The 16,230-nt window shown below is 35.9% G+C and overlaps 1 protein-coding gene across 4 annotated transcripts in view; it reads right to left on the bottom strand.

Annotated features, from left to right (window-relative positions):
- The window catches only part of csmd3a (CUB and Sushi multiple domains 3a), a 305,727-nt gene that overhangs the window by 264,962 nt on the left and 24,535 nt on the right, over positions 1-16,230 (bottom strand). The gene's annotated exons all lie outside the window — the stretch shown is intronic.

Raw genomic sequence — 16,230 nt, forward strand, 5'->3', positions numbered from 1 at the left:
GAGCAGCTAAACTGTGGCAGCTGGACAGATCCTGGTGCACTTGATGAAATAACACACAAGCAAATTAAACATATTGAAGTCAACATGAAAATTTTTACTGAGATTGAAATTTAAATTCCGGTGATTTTTGTGGTTGTAAAATGCACCACACGGGGCACCAAAAAGAAATACAATCTGATTGCTTGAGCTTTGATATACATTTCCTCAGTCAATGGCATGAGTTTGAAGACTGATTGAAACCTTTCTGAAAATAGCTTTATTTTTTTGCAATTTCATTAGCATAATACTGCTTTTTAATGTAAACATGAAATCAAAAATCAACTCTATTTACTTTCTTATATAATATCCCTGCTCTTATTGCTCACGATTCATTCAATGCATGTTATTCCAAAGGAAAAAACATATTTCATATTTTCATCAAAGTGCAATAACTTTCTCCACCTCTGAAATGACTTTCCCGCTGATGTAATCAATGCTGCAGGGGTGGGAAAAACAATATTAACCAATAATATCAAAGCCCAACTTTTCACAATCCAATCAAATCCCAATCAATTCCCATCCTAAATTATTTCGCTTTGCTCTAAAATACGTCACACGGCAAAACATTGCTTTCAGCACTTTTAAATGCCTTGCAAATGTCGTTTCATTTTTCCTTTAAGATGACTTATTATTTAAGACTCTGAGAAATTGAATTACTGCAATGCTGGAGCTGGAATTAATGATTTGATGAGCGCATCTCTCACCTGGCCTCGGGGCAATTAGCAGAAAATTGTATAGTCAAGTCCGGTGGGATATTAAGGAGTTTGAGTGAAACCATATGCAAATATAATATGTGGTTAAGCAGAGGTCACTCAAAGTGCCAAGCAGCATCATCCTCAGTTCGGATGGGCAGATTAAACAGAAAACTGGACCGGATTTTATGCCAAAAGTCTGTTTTTTCTTCACCGAGAAAACAGAAAATGCCACATGCCTGCAATAATATTGTTAATTGTTGTTTGTATTGAAGAATAACCCTTTTGAGGCTGCGGACAGCCAGCGGATCTGAGGGATTAATTACCACGAGTGAAGAACAATCAAACGCTGGAGAAAAAATGGGAATTATCCCAAAGAGAGTGCCAATAAGAGATTTTCGGTCTTATTGGTTTCTGCTGGCTGACTGTGAGTCCACATTCATACACACACACACAAACACACACACACACACACACACACACACGCGCACACACGTTGGGTTTCCATGTTTTATGGGGACTTTCCATAAACAATGATTTTTATACTGTACAATTTGCAACCCTACCCATCACAGACAACTTTCACATTTTCAAAAAACATCATTTAATATGATTTAAAAGCTGTTTTCCTCATGTTTTCCTCACGTTTACTTTGCTATCTCAATGAGAACACACAGTAGACTGTTATTATTAGATACATTCTCAGAAAAAAAGGCACAAAAGCTGTCACTGCGGTGGTACCTTTTCAAAAGGCACACTTTTGTACCTTGTTTACCCCTTAAAGGGTTAGTTCACCCAAAAATGAAATTTCTGTCATTAATTACTCACCTTCATGTCGTTTCACACCCGTATGACCTTCGTTCATCTTCAGAACACAAATTAAGATGTTTTTGATGAAATCCGATGGCTCAGTAAGGCCTCCATTGACAGCAAGATAATTAACATTTTCAATGCCCAGAAAGGTACTAAAGACATATTTAAAACAGTTCATGTGACTACAGTGGTTCAACCTTAATGTTATGAAGCAACAAGAATACTTTTTGTGCAGCAAAAAAACTAAATAACAACTTTATTCAACAATATCTAGTGATGGACGATTTCAAAACACTGCTTAATGAAGCTTTGAAGCTTTACGAATCTTTTGTTTCGAATCAGTGGTTCGGAACTGCCAAAGTCACATGAACCATTGAAATTTTCAAAATGTTTTGAAACTCTTATGACGTAACAAAGCCTTGTTTATATTGAAATCACGTGACTTTGGCAGTCTGATACACGCTCTGAACCACTGATTCGAAACAAAAGATTCGTAAAGCTTTGAAGCTTCATGAAGCAGTCTTTTGAAATCGTCCATCACTAGATATTGTTGAATAAAGTCGTTATTTAGTTTTTTTGCCGCACAAAAAGTATTCTCATCGCTTCATAACATTAAAGTTGAACCACTGTAGTCACATGAACTGTTTTAAATATGTTTTTAGCATTCTGGGCATTGAAAGTGTAAACTATCTTGCTGTCAATGCAGGCCTCACTGAGCCATCGGATTTCATCAAAAATATCTTAATTTGTGTTGTGAAGATGAACGAAGGTCTTACGGGTGTGGAACGACATGTGGAACTATAGCTAGGTTTCATTTTACTATACAAAAAAATATATAATCACAGAAAGCTCACTGGAAAAGCAAACACTAACTACAACATAATCAGTTATTAATATTTTGTTGGCACAGTTTGTCATTTTTCATTTCAAACAATTGACTTCATGCACAACTACGCAATATGCTTACAAAATCTTGAACAAATTTTTAATAATATTTGAATATCAATGTCAATTTTCCTAGACTGGACATCACTTTTGGCCACTACTATATATATTATAATGACTACATACTAAACATAACAAAATAAATAAATAAATAGGTTACCGCCATAGTAATTGTTTACATTTCATATTTATATAGTTATATTTAATATGTGAAATATTACATCTGCTGAGAAAAAGCAGAAGCTTTACAGCAATACTGTGCAGCGCTCACATATGACACTAAAGTATGCGATCAAAAGTCAAAGATCTCAAAATCAACTCAAACAGAACCATTTATTTTACAGCTCATTCACGGTCAACAATTAGAAGAATCATCTAAGACAAAACTGATACTTTACTGTAGGATAAACAAAACCTAACTGAGAACTCCATGAATTCTCCTGAGCAATCTGTGAGCAATACAACTATCTTCTGGGTATGAATAGATGCTTTAACCTTTCTGGCTCTCTAAAATTGGAAATGCTTCAGGCATGAAAAATTATTGAGCACTGAGAATTGGTCAAATTTAATTCAATTTGCACAGGTTTCATATGGACGGAATAAAACGAAACAGTTCCACACCTGATTTGACAAGGGAGTATCGAAATGATGCATATTAAGGGAGAGCTCTCTCGTTTTTAAGACAGCTATCAGATCTTGGTTTATTCAGCAACACTTGTACCAAGACGACCCAACAACTTGTACTCATGTTTAGGTTTTAGGCATCAGATGGCTGTTGTTTTCAGTTTTATCTATGTACTGTATATTGTATCTGAGTATATTCAAATAAAACCATAAATAAATAAATAATTACCAGATGTTAAAATAAGCGCATTTAAAGGGACAGATTACTCAAAAACATGAATTCTGTCATTAATTACCTGTATGCCATGACATGAAGGTGAGTCAATAGTTGGGAATCGATTCCAATTCTGGAATCTGATTCTTAAGGTCAGGAATCAGATACTTGTTATAAAATTTAAATTTCGATTCTCCTTAACGATTCCAGTGTGGTTTTAAAACATTTGAAGGGCATGAAGACATGAAAAAGTCTCTGTTTACTGTGTAACGCACAAAAGCCGCCTCATACGGCGTGCGAATACTGAATTAAGTTCTCTTTTATGCCTTCTTGCACTTGAACGAACAAATACACACAAAATTATGTCAAAATATCCCTGTAAACACAGTCAGTTTTGTTTTAAGTGAACATAAACAGTTGAGAAAGAAATTGCACGTGTGACAGGCCAATTTCACACTTCCCGGGAGAGCTGCCCGATTCTGGATAAATTGCGAAGTATGATTTTTATTTTTTGTTGTAGTTGTTTAAAATAGAGATCACGATTTTCCCATGATTCTGAATAGACAACTAAACGAAATAACATGCAATTTACTTTAATTGCTGTAGTCTATTTAAAAGTATTTAATTAAATTGAATAAATGACTTTTTTTAAAATCGGTTTGAATAAATGAATGATTCAATGACTCACTCATAAAGACTTCACGTGGATGAATCAGCGTTTTTGAACAAATCTCTTGAATGAATGATTCAATGACAAATACTTTTTTTAAACTGTCAATTGTCACCACCTACTGGCGTAACAATCAGCGTCAAGTTGCTTTCAAAAGGTGATTTACTCTATTTTGATTGCTACTGTAGACATCAGTGTTTATATCCGAACTATAAACTTTTATCCCAGTACTTCTGTGATAATCTGAATTACTGTAACACAGAAATAATGATACTGTGTGGTTGAAAAGACTGTTTGTGAAGCTGTTTCATACATGACAGCTGCTCTCTCTGAGTCTAACAAGGACCAGTTTGGAAATCAAAGTCTTTGTACGAATTAAATATCATGAAAATGACGAATTTAAACTCTCTTGGTGATTAATTGGTTAGGCTACAAAACTGTAATTAAGAGCTACATTTAAGAACTAATTCGAAATGACGGTGCTTAACTTGTTTTTATACTACGGTGCTGTTGAATGCTTGATTCTGATTGGTTGACGAACATTCTAAGGTGTGCAATTATTTTCAGGGAAACGCATGACAAAAGTAGTTCCAGGCAGGTTTTGACTGCATTACAGTTCCATATCACTTCGCCAAATGATTTCAGTTATTTCAAAGGTCCTCACAGCTGACAACAGCAAAAGAACTAAAACCCACAACGACACTGACCAAGCAAATAAATATAGTGAACAATAGAATAAAAACGACAAATTATTTCCATGTTTTTTGCCACAAAATTACATCTTATTATGTACAGAAAGCACATACTCTCTTTCTCCAGCGCTTTCAAATGCACACACATACAGTACGGTCACACAGTCACACAGAAAGACGATTTTATCAGTAAAATAGTTTAGCAAATTAAAAGCTACGTGACATTCCTCACTAGCGAGGTAATAACGCTGCTGTTCTTGAAGCAGATAAACTTACAGTTTCACTATTAGTAGAGCCACTGCACACACACTTAATCTCTCTCTCGCTAATAACTGCATAAGTAACTGTATTAGTCTGCTATCAAGGCTCAATCCTCCGTCACTAGCTCTAAAATTAAATTTTGGAATTAGCAAAGGAGGCGTGAGGTGAGATGCATAAGAAATTAATCCTACACACAAGAGCATTTTAAGGACAAAAACCTGACAAATGTCTTGATATAAAACATCTGAACAATGTCTTGGGGTGTGTTAACCGTAGTATAAGCTGAATAATTGACTCCAGGTCATTAAATTATTAGAAAATAATGCACATCTGCTACACATCGTGGCCACATTAACACATCAGGTGTGCATTATCTTCTAATAATTCAATGACCCGTCATCAATTATTCCTTGCATATCATTCTCTGTGTCTGTTCGGCACGGCTGTCCATTATCACACTCCATGTAAAAACTGTTTTTCGCTCTATGCTTGGGAAATTATCGACTGGCAGCTCCCTTCTCACACAGATCTGATCCACTGATTCATAACGAGAAGACAGACCAATCACACCCTGGACACGTATATGTTTCTGGATATTAAAACGGCAACACTTCTGTCATCTAAATGATATTTCATCTCATTCACTCACATATACTCCTGTCGTCTTCATGTTAAAATCTGTTGTATACAGTGTGGTCTTGGAAAAAAATTGTCTTAGTTTCATCATTTTAATCTGTCAGGATGAGTTATAATATATGCTTGAATCATATGTCGTGAGATTAATACATGCTATTATAATCATATATTTCACTCACAATGGTATTATGCAACTAATCCCGACAGAATAGAATGGTGAAACTAATATATACCTGTATATAACAGTGCATGTGTACTGGGAATTTGGATTTTATCTAAATAAATGCTTGTCATATGGTGATACGAGCAGGGAATTTCTGAACGAGTACATATTTCTGTGACACGACAGCTGGTGAATTAAAACCACCTGCCGGTAAATTTGAGCACACTCTTGAGTGGCCATATAAGATACAAACAAGTACAAATTAATTTCTCTGTAGATTATATAACACCAACTTGGACAACAGACAAAACAGAAAAGGTAGGAAGTGATATTTGATATTTGGTGACATAATTTCCAATTCTTGTGAAATTTGCCTACAGTATATTAGATCTACGCATTCGCTCTTAAAGTGACAGCAGCCTAATTAACCTGCTGCTGTCTGTGTCATTAATGTTAATCAAACAACAAAAGACAAAGAGAAAATCACTCACTGTTCTTGACTGAATAACATTTGTAACCTGAACAAGGATTAATCTATATTTTATTAATAAACATTTATTACTGACTGTTTACTTGTCTTGAATGATGATTGAAATTTATATTAGTTAGTCTAATTGTTTTTGCTATGGTATTTTTGTTAAAACCATATAGGCAAAATTTTCTTGTGTAAGTGATTTAGGCTGCTGATTTTTGTTCATGATATTCAGCTGCAATGAAAAGTTTTGCAAAAAGACACAAAATAAATATTTAAATGTTTGACTTTTTTTTACCCTATTAGAATCAAAGAATCTGAATCGATAAGCAGAATCAAAATCGCTAAAATTCAAACAATACCCAACCCTAGTTCTGACAGAGTCCCTGATTTTGGCTGATCTAGTCCTTTAAAGGGGACCTATTATGCTTCTTTTTTCAAGATGTAATATAAGTCTCTGGTGTCTCCAGAATGTGTCTGTGAAGTTTCAGCTCAAAATACCCCACAGATCATTTATTATAGCTTGTTGTAAATGCCCATTTTTAGGTGCATGCAAAAACCAAGCGGCAACCTTCCGTTCTCTCTCTCGAATCCAACACGGAAGTGACTTAAACTGCAATTCATCGACTGGCCACTAGAGACAGGCTCCAAAAGGGAGTCAATCCCATAAACTACCCATGTTAAAATGCCCAACTTTACAGCAGAAAAAAAATATGTGTACAGCCTGGTACAAAAAGTGGTTTTGGTCTATATAGCTAATTTTGCCCTTCATGACAACTGTGAGGGGGATGATTTTTTTTTTTATAACTCATCCGTTAAAATATATTAAACCTTAAAGTTCTGCATAATTAAGGCCGTGGCCACTTGAGTGACAGGTGGATTGCCACTGCTGTCACTACTAGCCATTTGTCTGCTGTTACGTCACCTCGGCTAATTCCAGCCGCTGAACTTGGCATTGTTGTTGGGTCGTCTTGGTACCCAAGTGCGACGGACTGGATTCATCTCGCGATCGCTATTTCATTACAAAGGTATGAAGTCCCGTTTTGATTTTGCGTGTTGTCATTTGCACACCCGACACAAATTACAATATTACTGTTCCTGGAGCATCTATATCATAAAACAGACACCGTAGATTGACAGTAAACCCTTACGACTTTCAAATGATGTATAATTTATCTTTATTAATATTTTAGATGGTATCTAAGATAGATAGCTCCTAAGATAAACGTAAGCTAACTTGATCACGTCGAGCTAGGCGGGCGTGGTTTCAGCAACAAGGCACCTCAGTTCCAACCACATCCCGCTTCTTTGCCCATTTTTGGTTATCCGGGAGTGACGCATGGTGACACGCTGCCGAGATAGCGACGACCGGCTCCGCCCACTTTGGGCTTCAAAAATATTCTTCAGAAACCTACGGGTGACGTCACATACACTACGTCCATGTTTTATACAGTCTATGGCAAAACCATGCTGTTTTCGTGCATGTGTTTTTAAATGCAAATGAGCTGCTGATCCCCACCCCCTTTCCATGATCACAGCTCCTGCCTGCATTGGATACTCTAACAAAACATCTGCTCGGTTTTGATTGTTTGGTTGAGACTGTTATGTTCACTCCTACATCCAACAACAAAACACCTCAATCGCTTAAGAGACAATCTTGTTGCTACAGCTGCTCCGGCATCGAGACAATGGTGGATAGTGTACAACTCGCTCAGGGCGGGGTCTATGCTAATACAGCAAAGTCCGTCAGCAGTTGTGGGCGGAGCCTGGACATTATTACGTCACATTGCTCAGAAAATGAAAAAGGCTTGTTCTATGAGACTGTTGAGGTTTTATGGGAATTAAAAAAAGAAGTGGGTGGATTATCATCATTATAGGGTGGTTGTGTACACACACTGCCAGCACACATTTATGTTCAAACACCATGTAAAAGTGAATTTTGCATAATAGGTCCCCTTTAAGAAAACATTATGACCTCAGTGAAAATTTTTCATCAATTTAGAGCAAATGGCTCTGCTAGTCCGACGTGTCATTTATCAGCCACGCTGGCACTGACAAGAGAGCTTGAGCTTTTTCTCCCCAGACTTGTAAGGCGAATTATGGTTACAAGATGACACTGTACATCAAAGAATGTTGATTCTCAGCATGCGAAACCTTGCGCATGTGCGCGCCGAAGACACTTCAAAGTTAAATGACTGGGCAGACACTATTTAGGAGAAGCAAGACAGGCCAATTACTCAAACACACAGCGCTCACATCTGACCGGACTGCGTTATCCAATTAGCACGGTACGCTCTGAAGGTTGAGTAAATAAGTGTGCTCCGATTGGCCTCGCATACAGAGCACCGGCTCGCCAATCAGACTTTGTTAGAAAGCCTCTCCTTGATTCTGACATGTTTTGTCTCTTTGTCGTCAATCTGTATGTGACTACAGCCCCGTATCTCTGAAGACGGCTGCTGAAGAGAGAGAAATCTACAGATATGCTTTAGCAATTTCCCAAAATGAGACAAATGCATTACTCACGCTCGCACTGAATCCATTCATCAGGTCAAGAAAAGTGACTCTCAGCCATTCCTCATGCAAACGTATTCGCATTTCTGCAGGTATTGCGAGAACGCGCTCTGAAAAGCGACGTTGTTATCGTAGCTGCTGGCTAAGAAAAGGACAGAAGGCAATTTTTCATTCTGACTCTTATCTTGACGATGTTTTGAAGTGGCGTCTCAGTGTATTGTTCGTTTGTGGCACTCTTCGGCTGATTTTGAAGGGTCATGAAACTCTACAACACATTCTTTGAAAGGTTAAAGAAACAGTTCACCCCCCAAAAAATGAAATTTTTGGGCTTATTTATTCACCTTCATGTCCAAAGCCAGAAATATTTTCTTTCTTGTATTGAGCACAAAAGGAGTAATTTTGCATTGTGCTGGTCACTCTTTTCCATGCAATTAAAAGAAATGGGCTGAAGCTTTGATGCTTTTGAAGCTTTTGAGATGCAAAGGCACCATAAAAGCATCAAGAAAGTAGTTCATACAACTTGTGTGATATATTCTTCTGTGTGAGGATCTAATTTAACCCATTATTCATGGATAATCCTCACCACTGCAACCTGATCACTGAATCACTGAGAGCTGGTTCATTCCAGTTTGTGAATGAATCATTCAGACTAAAGCTGATACTCTTGGTGCCAGTGGTTTTTTCAATCTGCTTACGATTCTTTTGGGAAACACTGCCCAACTTTGTGAAATGGATCAACTGATTCAAAGATTTGACTCAAAACAATGATTCATTAACAAATTATCAGTGTTACTAAAATCCTATTTAAGCAGAAACATGAGAGCAATGTGTTAAATCATGCAAGCAACAAGCTAAAACATTAAACGTGTTAAATCATACTACAAACATGCTAGCAATGTGTTAAATCACGATTGCAACATGTTAACATGGTACTAAATCATGCTAGCAACATGTTAAAACATGCTAACAACTTGCTAATTCATGCTAGAAACAGCAATGTGCCAAATCATGTTAGGAACATGTTAAATCATACAAGCAACTCACATGCAATGTGTTAAATCATTCTAGAAACATACTAGCCATGTGCTAAATCATGCTAGCAACATGTTAAAATGTGTTGGCAACGTGCCAAATCATGTTTTAACATGCTGTTAGCATTAGAAGGTTGTTAACACATTTCTACCATTCTATCAATGTGTTAAATCATGATAGCAACATGTTAACATGGCACTAAATCATGCAAGCAACATGTTAAAACATGCTAACAATGTGCTAATTCATGCTAGAAACAGCAACGTGCCAAATCATGTTAGGAACATGTTAAATCATGCAAGCAACATGCTAAAACATAATAGCTGTGTTAAATCATACTAGAAACATGCAATGTGCTAAATCATGTTAGCAACATGTTAAAACATGCTAGCAATGTGTTAATTCACGCTGTGATAGCAACGTGACAAATCATGTTAGGAACATGCTAAATCATGTTAGAAACATGCTTGCAATGTGCTAAATCATGCTACAATGTTAGCAAAATTGTTAAAACATGTAAGCAACATGCTAGTAATGTGCTAATTAATACTAGAAAAATGCTAACAATGTGGTAAATCATGCTAGAAACATCTTAAAACAATGTGCAAAATCATGGCAAAAACATACTAACATGTTTAAACATGCTAGCAATGTGTTAAATCAGCAACGTGAACATTGTACTAAACCATGCAAGCAACATGCTAAAACATGCCAGCAATGTGCTAATTCATGCTAGAAACACAATAGCATTGTGCTAAATCATGTTAGGAACATGTTAGCAACATGCTAGCAATGTGCTAATTCATGCTAAAAAAAACATGCCAGAAATGTGGTAAATCATGCTAGCAAAATGTTAAATCATGTTAGCAATGTGCAAAATCATGGTAGAAACATGCTAGCAACCTCCTAATGTTAGCAACATCTTTACACTGTACTAAATCATGCTAGCAACATGCTAAAACATGCCAGCAATGTGTTAATTCATGCTAGAAACACAATAGCATTGTGCTAAATCATGCTAAAAAACATGCCAGCAATGTGGTAAATCATGCTAGCAACATGTTAAATCATGTTAGCAATTTGCCAAATCATGGTAGAAACATGCTAGCAACCTCCTAATGTTAGCAACATGTTTACACTGTACTAAAACATGCTAGCAATGTTCCTAACATGATTTTGCACATCGCTGTCATGTTTCTAACATGAATTAACGCTAGAAACATGACAGCGATGTGCAAAATCATGTTAGGAACATGTTAAATCGTGTTATACATTAATATATTTATGTAGAACATGTTATATATTAATATATAATATATAGAAAAATAAAAACTAATTTAAAATATTAATAAATGCTATAATTGTATATAAATAATACACTACAAATCACACAATTACTTCTCAAACAAAGCCAGTATGTAAGACAAGTCATTTGTATAATTTATTTTTTAATGATTAATACTTATGATTTTACTTTATTTTTCACATTCCACTGAACAAAAAAAAAAAAAAAAGAGAAAGTTAGTTTAGAGCGACATGAGGTTGATTAAATAATGACAGGATTTTATCTGAGTGAACTATTCCTTTAACCTCATTGAAGCAAAATAAAGCTGACAGTCACCATGATCTCTCCTTCCCTCCAGGTTAACCTTTGATTCAGGCTGTGGTGAGAACTGACCTGCACTAAAATCAGGCGTTTTATGACACTTTAAATCACTCCATCAGGTGCAAACACGTTCATTTGTAGCTTAACTTGTTTTCAACATTAGGATAGCTGAAACATGTAATTAGTTCGCCATGCTAGGAAGAATATTCTTACAGGCAAAGACAATGGAGTCTGTAATTAGTCAAATAATTTATTATTCACAATATTATGATATATTACGCTTGTCAGATTATCATATTTAGCTTTAATATCAAGCATGGGTCAAAATAAGCTATCAATTAATAATTGTCTAACTAATTGTCACACTGTAACGAAAGTCTGTAATCTGACTCGTCAAACAGGTCAGCTTTAATTGCCGATATTGCATCATCATTCCTGACCCGCTGTGTGTTTTCCTTCAGGTTGTGCTGTTCCGAGTCGTGCAGCGCTATTTTGGGACAGAGCGTTCTGAACGGAAAAATGACAAATTGCGATGTCAGGCAGTGGTGGGATAAGTAACGTATCAAAGGCATCTGCTTGAATTGCTTTGATAAATGGATTTTTCCAGAATGTGTTGAAATGGAGGGTCGCCAGAGGAAAGCTAAATATTTCCCTATTTGCTGGGTACAAAACAAGTTACATCCTGAGATGCCTGAGATCCGTGCCTCTCCGACAGAATCTCTGCTGTAAAATAAATTGCTGATGTAGATGCTGATACACAAAAATCAGTTTAAAATTTGAAAGAGAAAAAAATTGAACAAAATATGACGAGGGGATACAGCTGGAAAGCTTTTCCTGTATGACTCACATAATACGTGCTGATCAGTTTCCCATGAAACTAAAATAGAGTTTTGTGTCCTAAAAGTTGATACATTTTTAAAATGAACAATTTTTCAACCAGTATTTTCAGACCAAAGATATTGATGAGTCATCCTGCACCACACAGACTACTGTCCAATCAAATGCTCTCGAGAATGGGAATGTCACATATTCTCATCTATCTATCTATCTATCTATCTATCTATCTATCTATCTATCTATCTATCTATCCACCCGTCCATCCATCCATCCGTCCTTGTATCTATCATCTATCTATCTTCCATCCATCAATTGTTCTATCCATCCATCCTTCCATCAATTGTTCTATCCATCCATTCATCCATCCATCCATCCATCAATTGTTCTATCCATCCATCCTTCCATCAATTGTTCTATCCATCCATTCATCCATCCATCCATCAATTGTTATATCCATTCATCTATCTTCCATCCATCCATCCATCCATCCATCCATCAATTGTTCTATCTATCCATCTATCTATCTTCAATCCATCAATCAATCAATCTATCCATCCATCCATTCATCCATCCATCCATCCATCCATCAATTGTTCTATCCATCCATCTATCTTCCATCCATCCATCAATTGCTCTATCCATCCATCTATCTATCTTCAATCCATCAATCAATCAATCAATCTATCCATCCATCCATCCATCCATCAATTGTTCTATCCATCCATCTATCTTCCATCCATCCATCAATTGTTCTATCCATCCATCTATCTATCTTCAATCCATCATAATGTACAGTTACATCCATCCATCCATCCATCCACCCCATCCATCAATCCATCCATCCATCATTCTATCCATCCATCCATCCACCCATCCATCCATCAATCCATCCATCCATCCATCCATCCATCCATCCATCTGTCTTCATTCATCCATCAATCCATCCATCCATCTTCCATCCATCCATCAATTGTTCTATCCATCCATCTATCTTCAATCCATCAATCAATCAATCAACCAATCCATCCATCATCCATCAATTGTTCTATTCATCCATCTATCTTCCATCCATCCATCCATCCATCGTTCTATCCATCCATCTATCTATCCATCTTCCATTCATCAATCGATACATCCATCCATCCATCGTTCTGTACATCCATCCATCTTCCATCCATCCACCCATCGGTCCACCTATCCATCTATCCATCTATTTATCTATCAAACTAGTCTTTATCAACCTAAAATTCAGAGTTTGACTTGTCATATTTAGCTTTTCTTCTTAAAATTAAAGGTTGTATGAATTTCTATTTTCTCACATTCAAATTCAAATTACAATTCATCATCCTGTCACTTCTGAATAATGCACAACCTTGGTACACACAGTGCATTCTGGAGATCCTCTTCTTTTTTATGAACATTATGTGACATTTTTTACAAACTCAGAAGAAGTCTGCCTTGAACCAGCCCTCACAGAGCCACAGACATAATGAGGCTAGCACTCAATGGGACACAATAACTTCTCAAGGAGAAGGTAGATCGTTCAAAATAACACAATGTACTGCACTGACAAGCTCTCGTGGATCAACAACGACGGATGCTGCTTGTACCGAGAGGCAATATGATTTTTTATGGCTGTGAGTTTTGCTTCTTGCATTGGATGGTAATGCAAGAGCATCTATTACTTGATGGTAATGAAACGACTGTTCTGCTGTTTTTTATCCAAGCACTTACCCAATACTCATAAATGTTTGAGTAATTCCGTTAAACCCAAGAACATGGTACAACTGGCATTACCGCCTCCACATTCTTCATAAGATTAATGCTTTAATAACGGCAAATGAAGTGCCATGTCTGCAGAGGAGAAAAAACTATTGATTTACTTACAGCTTAGATAATGAAGGACTTGCTCTTATTCCACAATGTGTTTTAGTGAAGATTTGCTGTATTCAATCTAAGGTCTATTAAAGAGAGTATATAATGGGAAAACTTAAAATGCTTGGTGACCAGATGGGACTTAAAAACCTAAAAGTTTTGTAAGAGTACTGCAGGGGAAATAAAATAATGATTGGAGCACGTTTTACAAGAAAATACTATTTCAGTCTTTCTACTTTAAAATGTCATCTGATTCAGTGTGTTACCTGCCATTTCTTTGTAATTATTTGTGAAATTTGCTAGCTATTTCTGAGGGAAAACTGTTTCAAATCCTTCAAAAACAACAATTTATGCTTTATTAAGCCAGCCATAAACGTTACTGACCATAACAACTGCTGCTTTCCAACATATTATCAGACAAGCTTTTGCTGTTTTCTAAAGTCCTGTGTGTTTTGATAGATTTAGACAGAATTTCACAAACAACATCATGTATAACATATATAAAGTTTTCCAAAATCACTTGCGTTAACCGATTATTCAAAAAATGAACGTACACTGCAAAAAAAGTTTTTCTTGCTTAGTATTTTGTCTTGTTTTCTATTAAAAAGAAATACAATTTCTTAAATCACGATGCTTTTACTTAAGAAGAAAGTTTTGTGGGGAAAAAAAAAATCATTAAAATTAAGTGAGTTTGTGTTTAAAACTAAGCACAAATATCGGTCTGTGGGATCAGAAAAATAAACTTATTTCAAAGAGAAAATAAGCCGATTTTTCTGACCCCACTGGCAGATTTTTTTCCCTTGTTTTAAGCATAAACTTGCTTCATTTTGATCAATTTTTCAGCAAACAAGACTTAATATCTGAAGTTGTTTTGCTTCTCAAGCACATGTATCTTGATCTAAGAAGTTTTTGATCTTTTTTAATGGAAAACAAATAAATTTTGCAGTGTATACAACAGCAAGGCCACCAGCATTTGCTCCAAGGTAAAGTAATTTTGCTAAACTTTTGCTCAAGTATATCATTTAAGTCAGCAACTAAAGAGTTCAGAATAGAAACCGTTATGTTCACGTATTCTAAAGTTATCAGGTGCGATCGTCATCAAATGAGGCTTTTCTCTTCTTGTCTCATTCTGATTCACAGTCGTAGCAGATTTTAATCATGGGCATTTAACAATTTCTCTCAGGGAAAACACAGATAAAAATGCTTCACAGTCTATGCAAGCAAAATACTGAAACCACTTTCCTGAAAATCTCCAATTTGTGATGTTCTATAGAGCTTGTAAGCTAGCAACCGTAACCAAGGGGGCGGAGCTTAGTGAAGAGTCGATGTTACAAACACTTTCCGGCATGAATATCAATCCAGCAGTACTGTACCACCGAAAACAAATCACGAACGGAAGCATTCTGAGAAAAAAACAAACACTTGAAGCAGAAATGTATTTTTCTGACAACTGTTTGACATTTTAACAGAGGGAATTCTGAGGAAATGACATCACTAGAGCAATATGTCGCTTATTTTGCAATCTGTTTAGCCAATGAGGCGTCAATTGTTGGATACAGAGTCTGTAAAGCCCAGATTGGCATAAAATAAATACTTTCAATCATTGTAATTGCCACAAGTGAATTTCAGCTACCTGAAGGCAGGGGGTCTGCTGATTTTGTTCCTGGCTGGTCTAGAGTTTCGTGCAATAATTGGTTTACCCTTTAATTAGAGGAGAGTTAGTGCAGGTTAATTTTGTGTGCTTTTAAGTGTTTGGAAGAGTTTCAGCCCCACGATAATCAGGTCTGTAATTCACAAATAAGCACTGAGTTATGAGTGCAGAAGTCTCTGGTATACTTGCTTCTAACTGGTCAAACACTACTCTTTTTTCTTCACAAAAAAACATTTTAACTCAAATCAATATTTCAAGCCCAATTATTTATTTGAAAGTAGAAAAAGGATATATATATATATATATATATATATATATATATATATATATGATGTGCATATATATAATATAGTGATATAGAAATCACTATGTATGTTGTATATATATATATATATATATATATATATATATATATATATATATATACACACACACACCCACATAAAGTGACACACACACTATAAATGTTTTATATATGTATTTTTGTATGTATACGT

The sequence above is a fragment of the Ctenopharyngodon idella genome, chromosome 16 (genome assembly GCF_019924925.1).
Source record: "Ctenopharyngodon idella isolate HZGC_01 chromosome 16, HZGC01, whole genome shotgun sequence".
Classification (NCBI taxonomy): Eukaryota; Metazoa; Chordata; class Actinopteri; order Cypriniformes; family Xenocyprididae; genus Ctenopharyngodon; species Ctenopharyngodon idella.